Source organism: Seriola dumerili, unplaced genomic scaffold (assembly GCF_002260705.1).
Source record: "Seriola dumerili isolate Sdu_G_001 unplaced genomic scaffold, Sdu_1.0 BDQW01000091.1, whole genome shotgun sequence".
NCBI classification, from domain to species: Eukaryota; Metazoa; Chordata; class Actinopteri; order Carangiformes; family Carangidae; genus Seriola; species Seriola dumerili.
In genome coordinates this window covers 4426242-4444272 of record NW_019174346.1, presented here as the reverse complement: position 1 = coordinate 4444272, position 18031 = coordinate 4426242, and the positions used below count along the sequence as shown (strand labels likewise).

Below are 18031 nucleotides of genomic sequence, written 5' to 3'. Positions count from 1 at the left end.
ATTACAGTCACCCCCTACTATTCAACAAACCAAGCCCAGCACACAGGAACAGTAAATACAGTCAATCTACAGCCCCTCGCTCTCAGTGGGAGCATGGACAGAGGGGCCACATCTCAGTTTGCACAGGTCTCAACAGAAGAACATCTGGGATTGAGCCAATTATTAGAAAATGAATTATCATATGCCAAGTACATAAAACACAGCTGTTACAGTTAAAAACAATGCCATGAAAATCACAGACATCCCAGTCGAACCTATTTTAGGATGTTAGTATTTAAGCCTTCCAAATGAAACCTGATGAAGATATATTCCTCTCTTGATTATTTGATCTGCCTTTACAAATGATGACGACGACACTGAAAAGCAAAGAAGGCAACAGATACTAACAAATCCATGTTATGAAGAGCCAGACACATGTTGTAACTAAGCTGGTGTGAAGCGAATCAGTAGGCATATAAATCAGCCAATGTGAAGACAGCCAACATTTGTTTGAAGGTTTGAAAGTCCTTTTGTAGAAGACGTGGTCCGAAGGATGAAATGTGATCCAAAGTAAACACAACTGGCAGACAAATATTGTGCTGTGTGCGGGACACTGTATGTAGAAAACCCAAGAATCTACTAAACACATGAATGCACCGTCTGTCTACACCATAAATAGCTTCTCATCAATGTACTGTACACACACTCAACACAATAAACAAACACAAGTCGGCCACAAAAACGGTCAACCAGCGTCAGCGCTGCCAAATGCGAGCTCGGTGATAAATCTTTCCTAAAACACACTGAAGCTTGGTATAAGTTAGATTCTCACAAGGTGTGGCTCAGAGGCCTAGCTGCTAACATATCACTGACTGCTGGTTGTATGAGTAGTGGGAAGTAGCTACAGTACATTTACTCGAGCGCTACACTAGGTTGAGTACTTCCATTTTCTGATATTATACTTCGCAACATTTCAGAGGGAAATATTGTACTTTTTTTACTCCTCAATGTTCATTCAACAGATTAAGTTACTAGTTACTTCACAGACTCTCACACAGATTTTATATGAAATAAAGCAGTCTGGTTGGGGTGCACTTCTCAGATGATTTCATTTATGTAACATAGAGGTGAAATTACTCAAAACTTCTCAAAAAACATGAATGCAGATTTGTGTAACATCACTTGTTTTTCTTCTTAATACCTCATTAATTATCTCACCACCCCTCAGGTTTATTTTGTGAAACATTGTTAAGTTGGAAGCCAATAAACTATCTAACTAGATACAATTAATACTAACTCCTCCTCAACCAGCTACAGAGGAGAATGCAATCCTTAATAATCATTCTGTGCTTTGACTTAATTAGGTCGTTTGTGCAGGTTCCAGGTGATTCTTTCACTGTCAATAGCTACTGTGCGGAACAGTGTACAATAAAATCTTTACATACAAACTACTCACAACTTAAAGATCTTTACTTAAAGATTCTGAAATAACATTGAAATAATACAAACTTCCATTTGTACAATAATAATCAGTTCGTTTCCACTGATATTTCCTCACTGTAGCCTCATAAAAGGCAACAGTCAAATGGCCTAAAATGTAAATGTGTCTCTGCGAGTGCGACCATCTGGCTATGGGAGAGGTCAGCGTTAACACACCAATCACAGGCCACTCAGTGTGTGTTAAATTGAATTAGTCCAGTGTGAGTCAGGTCTGCTCTGTGTGTCTCCTCGCAGACACACAGAGCCCGACTTCAGTGTTGTGTTCTCTTTCCACTCGGAGGAATGTAACCCACCTCCAGCCTCCCCCTCTTGTCTAAACCCCCCTCCCTCTCATAGCCTCTCACTTGAGGACATGAGCCCACACACAGGGGTAGCAATTACCCTTTCTCCAGACTTGAATGACCCTGGGATGTTGACCCAGAAGCCACCATGCTTTGTGCCCTTCTAACCCCTTTTCTTCAGAGATCGAAACGGGGGTGGGGGGGATGAGGAAAGACAGCCACTCAGTCAAAAATGGCAGTGCTTGTTTAAGGTCACTTCCTATTCGCATGCTGCTGAAAGCGTGCCTGTCAATCACATGTAATCACACAGAGGCTGGCTGCTCCTGAGGCAAGACAGCTGGGAGCAGGAAAAGCAGACGGCTGTGTAAGCCCATCTTCTCCTCCAACACACACAGCTTTCACCCCAGACCTCCATAAGCACTGACACACACATCCTGCTCTTGTACTCGCCTCGCTCTTATACTTACTTTTAACTGACAACACTGACAAGTATAGGAAAACCAAGCCACCTAGACTTTCAGCACCAGCTTATCAAATGTACAAATNAGGCCACGGAGCTGTTGGAGGAGTATTCTGAGCTCGGCCAGATCAGATTCCACAGGAGTGTCACACCAGCTGACCGGAGTGGAGAACCGCGGGGGGAAACATGTTCTCAGACGAAGTGACAACTCTGCTTCTACTGCAAGGTTGGACCACGTACGCTGTGCTGGGGGGGTGGGGGGGTGGGGGGGGATGAGGAAAGACAGCCACTCAGTCAAAAATGGCAGTGCTTGTTTAAGGTCACTTCCTATTCGCATGCTGCTGAAAGCGTGCCTGTCAATCACATGTAATCACACAGAGGCTGGCTGCTCCTGAGGCAAGACAGCTGGGAGCAGGAAAAGCAGACGGCTGTGTAAGCCCATCTTCTCCTCCAACACACACAGCTTTCACCCCAGACCTCCATAAGCACTGACACACACATCCTGCTCTTGTACTCGCCTCGCTCTTATACTTACTTTTAACTGACAACACTGACAAGTATAGGAAAACCAAGCCACCTAGACTTTCAGCACCAGCTTATCAAATGTACAAATACTTTCTGGAGCTTCTGCAATTGTTCCGAGTGGTGAAAATAAGAGACAATTCTGATTCAACAGGGCTTGTAACAAATCAGTTTCACTGTTTTATCTTTCTTTATCTGTTTTATCTTCCTTTTCACTTACCTCTATTATATCCTCCTGCATTTATTTTTGGTCAAATATGAAACTGAAATGTTCTCACTTATCTCTGACCAAGTGTGAATGGATGGGAAAGGAGCATGGCACTGAACTCCCTTCTTCCACTTTTACACCAGACTCTGCCAGCCACACTGTTGTCATGGCTGCTTTAACTGGTCTCCTTTGTTGTGTCTTTGCAGAGTTTTACAACATTTCTCTGTGATCTGACAACTTTTTGTTGGTGTTTTTTGGCAGGTTCCTCTGCTTACCAACACTACTTTAATGGTAGACATGTTATTTCTACAAACAAATGTGCTATACATGCAGTATACAGTATTTATGTCCATAGTTCACAGTTATATTAGTTGGCTCTGTATGGATCCATTTAGAAGACATGTGACTGTGAAATATCATTTGATGAGCCATAAAAGCAAATAAAATAAAAAATCACTCTGGTTCTAACAGATAAAAGGAGCGGCCATCTTCTCACTTTTCCACCTCAAGACTGCACAAGTACAAAATGGAAGACCAGATGGAAACAGAGCACCTCGGGCACCAACAGATGCTCCCATGAGGCCACTTGGCGCACACTCACTTACCCACCATAATAAGTCTGATTATGGCAAAGCCAGTCAAACACATGCACACTGTTATTCCATATTTTCATAGCGCCAAATGTTTTAACTAAACTGCGAGAGGCATAAACCAGAGTAAACAGAGCTCTGCTTCGCTGCGTTTTATGTAATGAGATAGCTTTATCGATCCTACAGGGCGGACACCTGATGCTAAGAGGAGAACCTGATCAGTGTGCGGGGTCAACACCAAAACCGTTAGTCATGACACAAAGAGAGACGAGGCATGAACAGGAGCACGGTCTAATGGCCGGCCAGCTGACTGACTGACTGGATGGCGGCTGGTGGCTGACGTCTGGCTGATTGACTGCGTTACTGGCTGACTGACTGGTTAACGGACTGAAGGTAATTGTAACTGAAGCCTTTTTTATTATCACAGCAGTTCGGGGAGAGAGCTGGTGGCTGGTCCAAAGTTTGGCTTTCACAGTCCACACACAGAAGAGCAACACTGACGACTTGTGTCCCATCAGACTCACTCGCATTACACAAGCTATAGGATCCAATGTCCAGATGATGACATCATGAAACATGGTGTTATCACTGTACCACATCACAAGACAGGGTCATGCCCTCATCATACATCAAACTACTTCTACAACACACTGTACAAGTGTGTTAAATCATTTAAGTGAATGTATCTTCTTTCACATGATCTTTACACTACATTTGTTAATATATCGATTGCGGACTTTATATTTATACCGTTAAGGTATAAAGAAAGAATTAGCGTTTAACAATAGCTACTAAAAGTGTGTCCCAGGCTGGTTGATAGTATGCATGCTACAGGTACAGTAAGTCCTATGTATTTGTATGAAAAGAAAACATCTGGAATGTTTTTGAGGCTATAGAATCTCATTCACACACAGGCAACAACTGAACATGTTTTTGCCATTTAGCGACATTAAACTTCTTTTGCAAAGATAATTTCTCACTGGAGCAGACTGCAGCATAATAACAGGCAAGAATGTGTAAGTGTTCGAACATAACACAAAACACACTAAACCAACAAATGACATTGGACGTAGGCTGTTTGCAGAGTATTAGTCTGCCTTTCAATGTAATTGTGTATTTACAGGAAACGCACCGTCAGCATCCAGGAGTCAATATTCCCATGGGCAAAATTACCCAGAGAACATGTTTAACCTCCACTTTACCACAGGCCTGCAGACATAAGTTGCACTGTGAATTTAAAACAACCGCCGAGAGAAGATAGATAAAGAATGTCCATGAGTGAAAGAGAATCCGTACACAGCTAAATAATTCAACATTTTCATGAACAATCAATATCATATGGTTATATATTTGCCAGGACACCCTGGGCAGGAAAAAAAAAATCTACATATGGACTTACCTTCTCATTGTACTTGAACTTGACATAGAACCAACTGGACTTGATCATCCTCCTCTCTGTTCCTGACTGCTTCAGTGTGCCGGGGAAAAGTCTAAGCCTCCTCCAAAGACTGATGTTGACTGTGCAGCGCGGTGACACTGAAATGCTTCTTGCTACTTTATCCCTCCGGTCTTTGTGCTCGTTCTTTCTCGCTCTGCCTCTGACTTCAAGCCTCTAAGCCTGCTACCGTTTCTTTCACTCCCTCGTCTTCGTAGTGTAGTGTGGTCTGCGGTGTGTGTGTGCAGTCTGTGTGTGTATGTGTGTGGCTTGGCGGGTTTGGAAGGCTGACAGAAGAGCTCCTCAGATGGGCTTCAGCTGTGTTCGGCAGTGGTGGCAGATGCCAGAAGGGGGAATGTTTCCCTTCTGAGTGGGCAAACTCTAAAGACTGAAGCACCAGCCTCCCTCACTGCCCGCTCCCTCTCTCCTTCCTCTAACTTTCGTCTCCTACTTGCTCCCTTTCTCTCCTTCTATTGCTCTTTTTTCATTTTTTCCCTCTTTTGCCCTTTACTCACTCGATGTCTCCCCCCAGTGCTTCCTACTGCTCTTTTGTGGACTGTTCAGCTCTTTGAGTCCGACCTCATTTAACCCCCTTCTGTATCTATTTCAATCTTGCGTCTCTCTGCCCTCTGTAAAGTAACACTGTGTTATTATTTCTACAGACAACAGCCCCTGATGTTGGTCTGACCCTGAAGGCGCAGCGTTCCCATGAGCCAAATAAACGCTGACGGCTTCACAAATATGCCTCTGTCAAATGCAGTTATGTCAAGATCACATTGGATACAGCTCAACTCTGCATGATAGCTTCAAATATGTAGTGTTTCAATTTCATATATTATGAGTCCAGTGCTCACTCTCTTTTTGTGCTGTCTTGGTCTCCACCAAACACACAGGAAAATAACTTCTAAATGCTCCACTATGTTCACCAACCTTGTCTGCTGTTCAGTACTGACCAGGTAGTGGACAGTGGATATCAACACAATGGTGCTAACAGACTGAATCAAAATGGTAACGCCTCAGGCCTTGAAACCTAAACGATGCATTCAGAGATGCTAAAAGCTCTGTAGAGCTGAGAGGAAATGCAGAGTTGGGTGATAACTGTCTGTGGGTGTCACAATGAGCATCATCCTGCACATCACACTTGATAATTTGTTCTATTGTTAGTATTACATTATAGATTAGAGCAGCTTTGAGGTAATGAAAAATTGTTTTTCCTGATAAACTGATAAACATTCACATATAAACACTTTGAAAAAACATAATCAATCAAATCAAATCATAATTTACTAAGCATGAAGGACTTTGTGGGTGTAGTATGATTAGATCTGATGATGTGGCCTGTAAAACACACAAACAACCACACAGCTAGATTCAAACCTGTGACTTGACCACAGACAAAAATACAAATACATCAATGTCTTATGTGAAATAACCAAAACTTTGGCAAAAATCTGTGTTCACAGAAGATCTCATCAGTCATTGTAAAGAGCTGAATGAGAAAAACAGCATGAATGATAAAAGCCTCTTATCAACGGCTGTCCAGTGCTACAGGTGGTGAAAAATTTATTTTTAAGTGACAAAGTTTTCCTCACAATGCTATATTTATATAAACAAAGCTTTATCACACATAGACCATAAGTAGTGTCCGAGCTTTCAGCTTGCTGTACTTTAGGAAACACACAGAACTACTCGTACTCAGTAGATGGACTGTATGTTCAAGAAAACTAAAGCTGTTGACTGTTGACCTTGTGTATTTTGATTCATTTGCTGCTTGAAACAGATGTTGACATTAACCATAAACTGAGCCTCAAATGAAGCAGCGAAGCTTCATATAAGCTTCTTAACATTGTTTGCCATGAACACCTCAAGCAGGTGACATCATCCAGTCACCACATCAGAACTACAGCAGCAACTGTAAATGATCACAGACAGACAGACAGACAGACAGACAGACAGACAGACAGACAGACAGACAGACAGACAGACAGACAGACAGACAGACAGACAGACAGACAGACAGACAGACAGCCTACGTAGGCACAATAAAATAAGACTTTACTGAAAACAGAAAACATTTGTCTGAAAGTTCCACTGGGAGCATGTTTGGAAGGCAGCCTAGTCCATCAGTACAGTTGTACTGTTTTTATGTTTAAGCCATTACTTCAGCATCTGAATATTACACAGTGACATTTCCTGGTGCGTTTCTCTGGGTGTGCCGACTCTGTGTCATTTGAGAGTTTTGTGATCTTATATTTCTCGACTGTGAGGACTGTAGTTTAAAATGGCCCAAACAAATTCCCTCTCCTTGTGCATTTACAAGCTAAATTTTTGCTCATGTCTCCACATCATTCATGATATGTCCGATCAATGAAATCACTATGTAAACAGAGGCAGCAGTGCAGACTCAAGGTTTCAGAAGGGGGCAGCAAACTAACATTATGAACAGGATCTTCAAAAAGACAGTGGCCTACTGTGAAGGCTTAAGGACTAAAAAGGCCACAGCCAGAGCAGAGACTGGGCCACCCAGCCACTGTTTACCTTCTGCCACTCCCCTCAGTGCAGAGGGCCCAGATCCCATACACACAACACCACTGTGTATATAATCATGTCACCTTTGACTATGGCTTGAGATGTCTGCCAGCTAGAATGGGCTCCTGTATCCCACAGGATTTAGCCTAATTTGGCAGCTCCCGAGTTTAACTGAGACAACCTCTCTATCATAGGACAGCAGAGGGTTATAAACAAAAGCAATCAGACTCAGTAGTGCCAATAACTGTATTAGCATCCATGGAAACATAGTCTCCTTTGCCCTGGGATAGTTTTGTGCCAGTACAGGAAAAAAGTCACTGTGGGAGAACAGGAAAGACTTACATCCTAGTTTGACTTGATCTCTTACACAAGCTGTGCTTATAAAAATGGAGCTTTAACAGGGAATTGTTTGGCATCTGTAGCAAATGATGTAAACAGTTTGGCTGGCTAGACGTACATGAGAGGCAGATTGTGGTAAGAAAAAAACTTTCTATGCAAGACAAGGCTTATGATTCTTCAATCAATAACATTGGAAATTATTTATCCAACATATTTTATAAGTATTATCAGAAGCTTATGTTCTTTCTGTATTGAATAGAACCAGATAAAATAATACAGTTGTTTGTTGTTCAGTCAGTCACAGAAGAATCCAAACATTTCTTTTATCAGAAAAACTGACCAATTTAGCTTTATTAAGATATTTCATTTGTAACAGACTTGACGTTACTGAATGATATTCAAATCCAATCATGATTATTAAAAGTGATATTATAATTATTAATAACAGCTGCAGAATTGGCCTGCTGTGGTCACGTCTGACTGACACGGCTCTACTTCGTAGCTGCTGGCGCTAACTTTAGCGCCAGCAGCTTAACAGGACAAACTATCTTATAGCTCTGAATCCTTAATCCAGACTTTTTTAGTTGATGAAACATTCTTTCACTTTTTAAGCAAGATTAGTGTATTTTTTTTGTTATGTACAATTCTAGAGTAAAAAAGGAAAAGTTTGGACACCCCAAGAGATTTCAGCTCTCAGATAACTTTCACCAAGGTCTTAGATCTTAATTAGCTTGTTCACAATCGTCCTTACAAAAAGCCAGGTGATGCAAATTTCAAAGCTTTATACATATTCTGACTCCTGAGACCTTGTCCCAACAACGCCCCCACACAAGGTGCAGCACATAACTACTTATAATGAAGAGTTTTCTTTAGTTTTGTAATTGTAGCCATGCTAAAAAGACACCGTGTTCTCAATTTGCTTGGAGAAATCTACTTCATTTTTTCCACGGTTCTCCACTGCTCCAAACATTAAAGTGTGAGCCCGCACTTCAAGGAGGACTGCTCCAGAAACCGCACACAGTTAGACGCTTTATCTTCACAAGGTTACTTCTATAATTCACACTTAATGTGGCTGAACGGAGGGACTCAGACTCACAGCCTGTCAGTCTGCATTATCATTGTGAATCTGTGATGTTTAAAATTCGCCACGACCTGATCACATTAGTAAGAAGCAGCGTAGCAAAGATATAAATGCTTAAACCTTAAACCGAATATTGACATGCTGTAGCTCGTTAGCTCAAATAAATTATCCATAATCTAACCATTCAGTTAATTTTTCAGTAACTATACCCTCTAAAGTTTTCAATTCATTCAGATTTACCTGCATTGTAAACTAGCAAGAGGTTCCCACTTGTTGACTGACTGTTCTTCCATTATTTTTATTCCTTTAGTCCAGAAGTGTCCACACATAAAGACTCAAAAGGGTTTCTTATAAAAGTATTCCAAGTTATGAACATTGTCATCTGAAGTCTTTGCAGACTGGCCAGTGTCTTGATTCGCAGCACATCCATATTCCTGCCTCTTCCCTCGCTCTGATTTGGTACAGTATAAAATGTACAGTACAAAATGTACAGAAGAAGAAAAATAATGTCTTTTCAGAACATTCGAGCATGTAAATCTATTTTAGTTGACACCAAGAATGAAATGATGAACACTAAAAATGTCAATAATAGGTCCTCTTTAAAACAGAACTTGGCCACAATGAACAAAGTTATGTTTGGAGAAAAAAAGGGTGTGGAATTTCATGAAAGGAACAATGTGCTGTTAAGCAAGGAGGTGGATCAATCATGCTTTGGGCTTGTGTTGCAGCCAGTGGGACAGGGAACGTTTCACTGATAGAGGGGAAAATGGATTCAATTAAATACCAGCAAATCGTAGAAACAAACTTCACACTGTCTGTAAAAAAGCTGAAGATGAAAAGAAGATGGCTTCTACAAAAGGATATTGATCCTCAAAATCCACAATGAACTACTTCAAGAGCCGCCAGCTGAGGGTTTGTCACGGCCCTCACAGCCCCCGGACCTAAACATCACTGAACATGTCTGGATAGACATCAAAAGAGAAGTGAAGAATTGAAAGACTATTAACTGCTACAACAAGTGTTTACAAACTATGATACTGGCCAAGGGGATGTTGCTACACACTGACCATACAGAGAGCCAAAACCTTTGCTTCTGCTTTCTTTTGTTTTTTTTGAAACCATAAAAGATGGAAATAAAAAAACAAAAGAAATCAGGTCATCATTTACTCACTTAGCTATTCACAATAACAGAAAGTTTGGCCACAGTGCCAAAACGTTTGCATGCCACTGTATTCACTGATCTACAGCCCACCAGATGAACATTATGTACCGACTATTTTTGTGTTCTCTCCCCAGGAGTCTTTAACCCTTCCCTCTACCTTTTAGCATCCTCTCACTTTGGATTCTTATGTCAGAGGCCAGCAGTGAAGTCTTGTCAGGTGGGCTTATCTTCAGCAGTTGGTCTAATCAAAAGAAAAACAAACAGCAGGTTTCCTAGTTGGGGGTTGCTTTGGGCCGGGTGTGTGTTTTGGTGTGTGGGCTGCTGTATAGCGTTTGCTCCACTCCTGTTTTCTCCTCCTAACTCTTCTCTTTCTCTCGTCTTCTCACTTTCCACTCTCACTTTCCACTCTCCTCATGTCACCCACGGGGAGCCTGTAGTGCTGTAATGCTAAGTGACAGCCTGCCTGTCTGCTCACTTCCCACACACATGCCTACGCTTGGCCATGTCCCCCATGGCCATCGCTGTGCCTGGATAACAGAGCTGTATGAGCTCGGAGGGCCGAGATCCAACAAAACAGAAAGAAGTAGCTCAGGGTATCATTTCAAAACTTGGTTTGTATTTAGACACAGAGACTTGAGCAAGGCTGAAAAACTGAAGTCAGTGCTCTGGTGATTATCTGTTAAGGACTATAATACACACTTGCTGGAGATTATAAAGTTAACGTGAAATGCTTGTGGGTCTCTCGTTAAACAATTAAACATAGTGTGCAAAGAGATCATATCAAAACAATTAACTTCAGGGGCAGCAGAGTGGAATAACTTGAGGTTAAGGAGCATTGTTTCCGCATGGCTTTATCAGCAGGCAGGAGGCGTAGAGGAGGAAGAAATCGGTTTTCATGCTCCAGTTTTTGGACAACTATCTAATACAGTGATACATCTCATAGGTGCATGTGGTTTGAAATGTTTCCTTTTGATTTCTCCCTTGTTGAATACTTCCTTCCCACTGGGCTGAACAGAGAAACAGCTTTAAAAGCCTACAGGGGCCCTGGAGCTGCCTGCCTGCACAGGCGTTTTCCTGCTGGAGGCTCTGCTTCTCCTGGGGGTTAACACAGACCTGAGTACCTGAGACCTGAGTGTGTGTGTGTGTGTGTGTGTGTGTGTGTTTAGTCTGGACATGGCTGTGTCTGCGTACTTGACATCCGTGGTGGCTGTATATACTTTTTCAGGTGTGTCCTTTTTGCTTGATACATGATAATGATAACAACACAACAATATAATATAACACTTTACAAAAAGAAATAAAACCAGATGAGGAAAAAAGAACATGAGCACATAAGGAGAAGTGAATCCCAGCAAATTTCTGTTTATGTGTTTGTTTGTTTGTCTGTGTGTTAGCAAGCAGCAGACTCATCTCCCCCCCTCTGTCTTCCAGATACAGCTGTCCAGATGTTCAACCCCTCAGAGCCACAACACCTCAGCCCTGCTCCAATTTTCCATTAAACCCGCTGGCACGAAAAAAAGAGCGAGTACGAAGAAGAAAACACCAAACCCTCCTGCAAAAAACTATCTCTCTACTTCCTTAAATGTTCTTTGAGTTTGCTTTAATCTTTTAAGCTCTCAGGGGCTCTATCACAGCTTAGTAATGTTAAATGCAACAAGGGGCTCCTCACATAATCAAATGTAAAGTAAGAGAAGAGACAAAAGGAAAGGCTGGAGGAGGGTAGGGAGAGCAACAGCTCTGAGTTTGTCTGACCCCAGTTCGTCTCTAAGAATGGTTACAACAACTGTCTCATACTTCTCCTCCTCTCTCTGTTGCACTGCTGCACGCACCGAGAGGCAGTGGCCCGACATGGCACGACAGAGTGCATGTTTCCTCTCTTCCTCTCCGCAGGCTGTATTGGCCAGCAACACAAAGGCCATTTCCTGCTCTCCACGCACATAGATATTAGAGTTGAAGCTGAGTCTCTCTGATGGCCAGATAATACAGGCCCGAGTCCCATCTAGGCCACAGCCAGGAAATCACGTTAGCCTGCTCCCTCCTCCTGCTAATACTGGGGATTATGGCACCAGGCTGCTTTGGCACAAATTACTTTTGCTGTAAAATGCAGTGAGGCAACTTGTATTAAGGTCCATGAGGTGCAGTAATAACCGGAATTTCCTCTTTTGGGAGGGCTGCACTGACAGGCAGGAGATGTACAGTATATGTTTATTATCTATAAAAATGCGTGTAGTGTGATTTAATAAGAGATGAAATATGAAATAATCCACAATCCAATTCACAGTTTAGCACGTGGAAAAATGGACTGCATGTTTCATTGGCTGCAATTAACAAATGTTTTTTAAATATACAGTTTCCTTGTACAGTTTTTCTAAACCATAATGTCTTGCCAAAAACAAATAATAATTGACAAATCATCAAAGGCTCAGTGGTTTTCATATAGTATAGTACTCAATCATTTGAATGCCTGGAAGAACACAAGATTTAAAATTAACATAATATTACTGTTTCATATAGACCATTTTGAGATAAAGTAAAACTGTGTATTTGTTCATGTACCTAATCTTCCCAGCCGGAGGCGTTAATGATAGGAAAGAACTTCAGCTACACTGAATTGAGGTTGTTTAAAAATAAATTAACACGACTAGAGTCATTGTCATGCTAGCAGCTTAATCTCAGTGGTGCTCTGAGCTGAATGCTAACTTCAGCACACTAACATGCTCACACCGATAGTGCTAGCCTGTTAATGTTCAGCAGGTATAGGTTTAACATCTTAGTGTAGCATGTTAGTATACACACATTTTCTCATTAGCAATACCCAGAGTACAGCTGAAGCAGATGAAGTGTCATAAGTTTTGCAGGTATTTGTTCGTTGAATCAAAATATTGGAGAAACAGAAATTTTGACCTGAAGATGGTGCTGGATGGAGAGTCAGAGGATAAAGTTTCAAATCCTCTGAGAATCATGAATGTCTGTACCAAATTTCATGACAATTCATCTGACACTTTCAGTCTGGACTAAAGTGGTTGACTGAGTGACTGACAGTGCTGTCCCTCTAGCCATGAAGCTATCAAGGGCTAAAGCCGCCTGCTGCATCACAAAAGGTGATGTACAGCGGAAGATCTCAGTGGGTGAAGAAATACTTTCAAAGAAGTTTGATTTGTTCATTAAATGCTGTCTGCAACCAACCAAAGGAAACATCAAGGTCACAAGAGAACACTGCTGGTGTGTAGTCACTCTGCAAACCCATGAGCATGTCTCTGACATCATCACTGACTGGTGTATTTCTGTATTTCTTTCAATGGGGGGCAGCAACATGATGTCCACTGATGAAAATATTCAACATCACAACACTGACATGCCTCGTTCCACTGGTGCAGTGATAATGTCACTTACCATCTCCTTCAGATGTGATGGAGAAGATCAACAAGCAGGGAGAGGATGCACAATCTATAATCCAATCTAATCACTGTGACTGAATCTAAGTGTTAAGCACTTAACTGGAGGGAGGAAGGATAACATACCATGCGAAGACTGTGAGCAGAACTGTGGAAAATATTTAGATGAAAGTTAAGTGCAGAAGTTACACTATCCGTCACACGCCTGAAATTGGTTTTGGCTAAACTAAATACCTATGAGAGTTAAGTGCTATGATGCAGTGTGTTTACATGTAACCATGACATTGCAAAAGCCAGTAGAGAGTTACAGGTGGAAGCCAGCATGTAAAAAACACACTGTTACCCTTACCATAACCTCTATTTGCCCTAACATCCACCAGTGACCCAAAAATCTGCTTTTTCCCTATTGGGGACATGACTTCAGTCCAAAATTTGAGAAACCACCCCTTATAACTCCTTTTAAAGCTGGCATAGGTAATCTGTTTCAGAAACACTTTTTGTTATATTCCTTTAAATTCTCTTAATATCTCGATAGCAATGAATAAATCAAATGCTCTGACAAACAGAAAAAACTACATCCTCTGTGCCAGTCACAGGGCTGTAAAAACTCCAGCCAATCATTGTATTTGGCCCGAATGCAATGATGCCCTAACATCAAAAGGAAGACAGTGGCAGAAAAATCTGCAACGAAAAAACTGGACAGTGCAAGAGGCCAAACTGGAGTCAACATTGATGTCACTTTTCAAAGATGGTGACAACTGAGGGGACAGAGGAGCTAAAAAGCGATGCGATGGTGGCTGTATTTCTGTTAGACAGGTAATTATCTTGTTGTTTTTGTTTTGTGAAGTGGACTGGGAAGGGGGGTTGTGTTATTCGAACATAGGTATCTGCTTCATAAGCAGTTTCAGCTGTTTCATCATAGACCAACGTATGTTTTATGTGTTAGCCAAAGCTAACATTATGTAAGATGGATAGATAATGGATGCGGGTGTAAGCAACATCAGCTATGCTAGTACACAGTGTAGCTAACATTATGTTTACACATAACGTTGCCTTGTATGTAATCTGTGTAGCCTTTATGTTTGGTGATGTCTGCATTGTAGTTGTGAGCAGATGTCGTTTGATAGTATTTATCTTATGTCTGTAATGGCTGCTATGTTTTCTTACTTGCGAACGAACCATTCCGTAATGGGATATCACAATGACAAGCTCCGCTCGCTCACTCTCTCTCGTTGACTCCAGCAGTGCGCGTTCATGTGTTTTAGGAGAGTGGCTTTGGAGGGATGCCTGAAGGAAGGGGGTGGGAGTTTTTCAGTTGGATACTTTCAAAATCTTGCTAACTCAGGCTAACATCTCCCATAGTAATAACTCCAGCTTTAAGTCTACAATCTGTCCCCAAAAGTACACACTGGTTAAGTTGATGCTCCTTTAAGTGTCGGAGCCTCTGTCTTTGACGCTTTGGTGATTGTGTGTTTTTAAAACTTATTTTGGGGCTGTGCTCACTCTTGCAACCCCGAGCACATGGTGTAGCCACGGTGTTTCTGATTAAAGAGCACCATGTTGGGCAAGTAACAGGTCTGTTTACAGTGTTTGTGCTCTGAAAGACGTCACAGCACAGAAAAAAGGCCAAAATTAAAACAAAGTGAATGCCAGTTGTACCCTTTCGCACTCATGACAACAGCCAGATGTTAGCGGGTGTTAGTATAAGTGTTTTTTGTCCAGTGTAAAAGGGGCTTTAGTGGACCCCCCCCCCCCCCCAAAAAAAAAAAAAAAAAAAAAAAAAAAAAAGGGGGGGGGGGTATCCTCACTACATAAGTCAGAAGGCACTTTGGACAGGGATTTCTTTGAGGAGGGGAAACATAAACTCCAGAGAGAAATAGGCAAAAGAAAAAGCACGGGAAATGATTCCATGTTTCAATGACTTTCAGATGCATGAGCCATTGCCAACACCATGATGTCTGAGTTCACCTCCTCCCTGTCTGAATGCCTTCGCACGCATTTGCCCTCTCCTCCCTTCTACGAGGGAAGCAGCCCACAGACCCAGCTGTCCCAGCATCGGTCGGTAGATGGATCAGATGAAAGCAGGAAACAGAGATAAACACAGACTAATTGCTCACAGACAGAAGAGACCTGGGATAGGGCGAGTGGGGGTGGGAGGGTGTTAGTTGTAAGGCAAAGGTTCAGAAACAGGATGGCTGGAAGTAGAATTGGAGCTGGTCTGCTGCTGGGTTGACTGATGCTAGCCAGGGCCCTGAAATCTTTTGCATGTGCACCCTGGACGACAACACTTCCGAATCATTACCAGAAAAGATGATTTAAGGAGGAGAAACAGAGATGAAATTCATGAAAAAGTGAGTAAAGGAACCTGCTGGTGGCCAGAAAAAGAGGGCACAAAGTTGTTTAATCACAGCATGGATTTCATGTTAATAGCATTATTTAACTGTGCACTTCAGAACGCACACATGAGAAGAAAACAGCTCAACCCAGGACTGTTCAAAAAAAGAACTGAATGCCTTAACAAAGTTTGTGGGAGAAAGTGAGCTGTTTCTACACCAGAATCCTTGTTACAATTACCAGCAGACTTTCAATGGTTTTGTTACATACTGAACAGACAAGGTTATATATTTTTGATATGATGGAACTGACGCGCAGGGCTTTACGACATTTCTTTTTGAAAGAAACAACATGAATGCATCATTTTTTAACATTAAAAATACAGTACTCATAAGACATAAGAGAAAACTGACTTATGTAAGAGATTACTAAAGAGTTGAAAAAAATAGGATGATGTTCTTTGAACATGACAAAGGACAGGGATGTATTATGTTTCACAAATGTATCCTTTTCAAACAGCATACATGCAGACAGTTATTTTGAGGCTTTGCAATTGTTGTTAGGGTTTGATTGTATTTTATGGAAACTGAATTCAGTATTAAATCCACCTACTGAATTTGAAGCCATTCAAATTTTATTTTTATTGAACCTATTCATGTTATTAATAAAGGTGTAATGTGAAAGATCTGGCCAGAATTTTGGTTTAAAGTGTTCAAAAAATGAACCAACACTATCAACAGTATGTGAAGAACCACAATGATGATGTCATGACCGAGACCTCCATCTATTGTATTTCACAGATATCTACTGAAATGAGCATGCTAACCAGCTAGCCCTGACATGTCCCGTGTTGTAATACCACTTTGTGACACTAGATGCTGTGTGAGTCAGCGTAGCGTTGAGCCTGCCCTCAGTCCCACAAAGAACAGCTTCCTCCAGAGCTTCAAGTTACGCTACGGCTCCTGACTAGCATCACAGAAACGCAGAGATGGCTGAAGCTCCTGGAAAATGATCGTTATCTCCATCCCGAAGGACCGCTCCCGACAAGACACCACATTCAACAGCAAAGAAAAGAATCACGAGTAAATCTCGATGTGGCTTTCCACCGCTGGAGAAAGCTCTGGGCGAGTAAAGAGATGCGGTTTGATGCCGAGCTCGCAACTTTTCTTTTAGACTGGTGGGAAACATCTAATGTTGGTCTTTCGCGAAAAGTATCATTAGTGCAACTGATGACAAACCGTACCGACAAACATTTCAAGTGGCATGTTTGATATTGATGTTGACAAAAGATGTTTTAACGGTTTAGTAGAATTTTGCCTGTCCCTACAGCTGTTGTCCAGCTAGTTACATCAGTAATTTTAGGCTTATTTTATTATGACTGTACATTGAGATTGTATGGATCCATTAGACCGAGTGAATACGTCGATCGGTTCACCATGTTGTAACCACTTTACTGTTATGAGATCAGGCACGGTTGAAAGTTCACTACGTCCTTACATTTCTGAGGAAATTTCAGCATACCTGTCTTTATCAGGACCTGAGCCAGTTCAGACACCACTTCCACCTGTCCCATCAACACCAACGGCAGAGAGTGTACAGACACAGTGAGGAAGGTCTAGGTGAGTAAAATTATATCATTCACTTTTACAAGTAAGACTTGTCTATACCACTGTGATTAAATCAGAGCCACAGTGTATACATGTTCATACTGCTGATTCATTATAATGAATATTTATACCACAATTAAACCACTGCCTATATTGGTTATGTATTTCACAGTATATCCATATTTGTAGTACTCTCTATTGTTTATTGGTTATATAGTGTGTACACTGAATTCTTATCATACCTCTAGTTGTTTTCCTTGCATTTACATTTCATAATATTAATGATACTAGTGTTCACATTGTGTATATCTCAGCATATTCATGCCAATATTAATATTGTATTTATTTTAGCATATTCATATCTATCCTTACTATTTATTATACACACACAACAGACCTAACATGTTTGAATATAAAGAACTAATTGTCCTATCACATGTTTGTCTGTATCAAGACCAGAATTCCAGTCCAGTCCTCCTCAATGATGGACCAGCACCTGCCTTTTCTTTTGTGTCTGGCCTCATCAATCATCAACAACCACATTACAGTAACACCTTGGAGTATTATCCCTGCACAGAACAGATATTGTCTATACTGTGATATTAACTT

The 18031-nt window shown here is 41.4% G+C and overlaps 1 protein-coding gene across 1 annotated transcript in view; it reads right to left on the bottom strand.

The window, feature by feature from the left end:
* auts2 (AUTS2, activator of transcription and developmental regulator) overlaps window positions 1–18031 on the bottom strand; it is a 307865-nt gene that overhangs the window by 188447 nt on the left and 101387 nt on the right. The gene's annotated exons all lie outside the window — the stretch shown is intronic.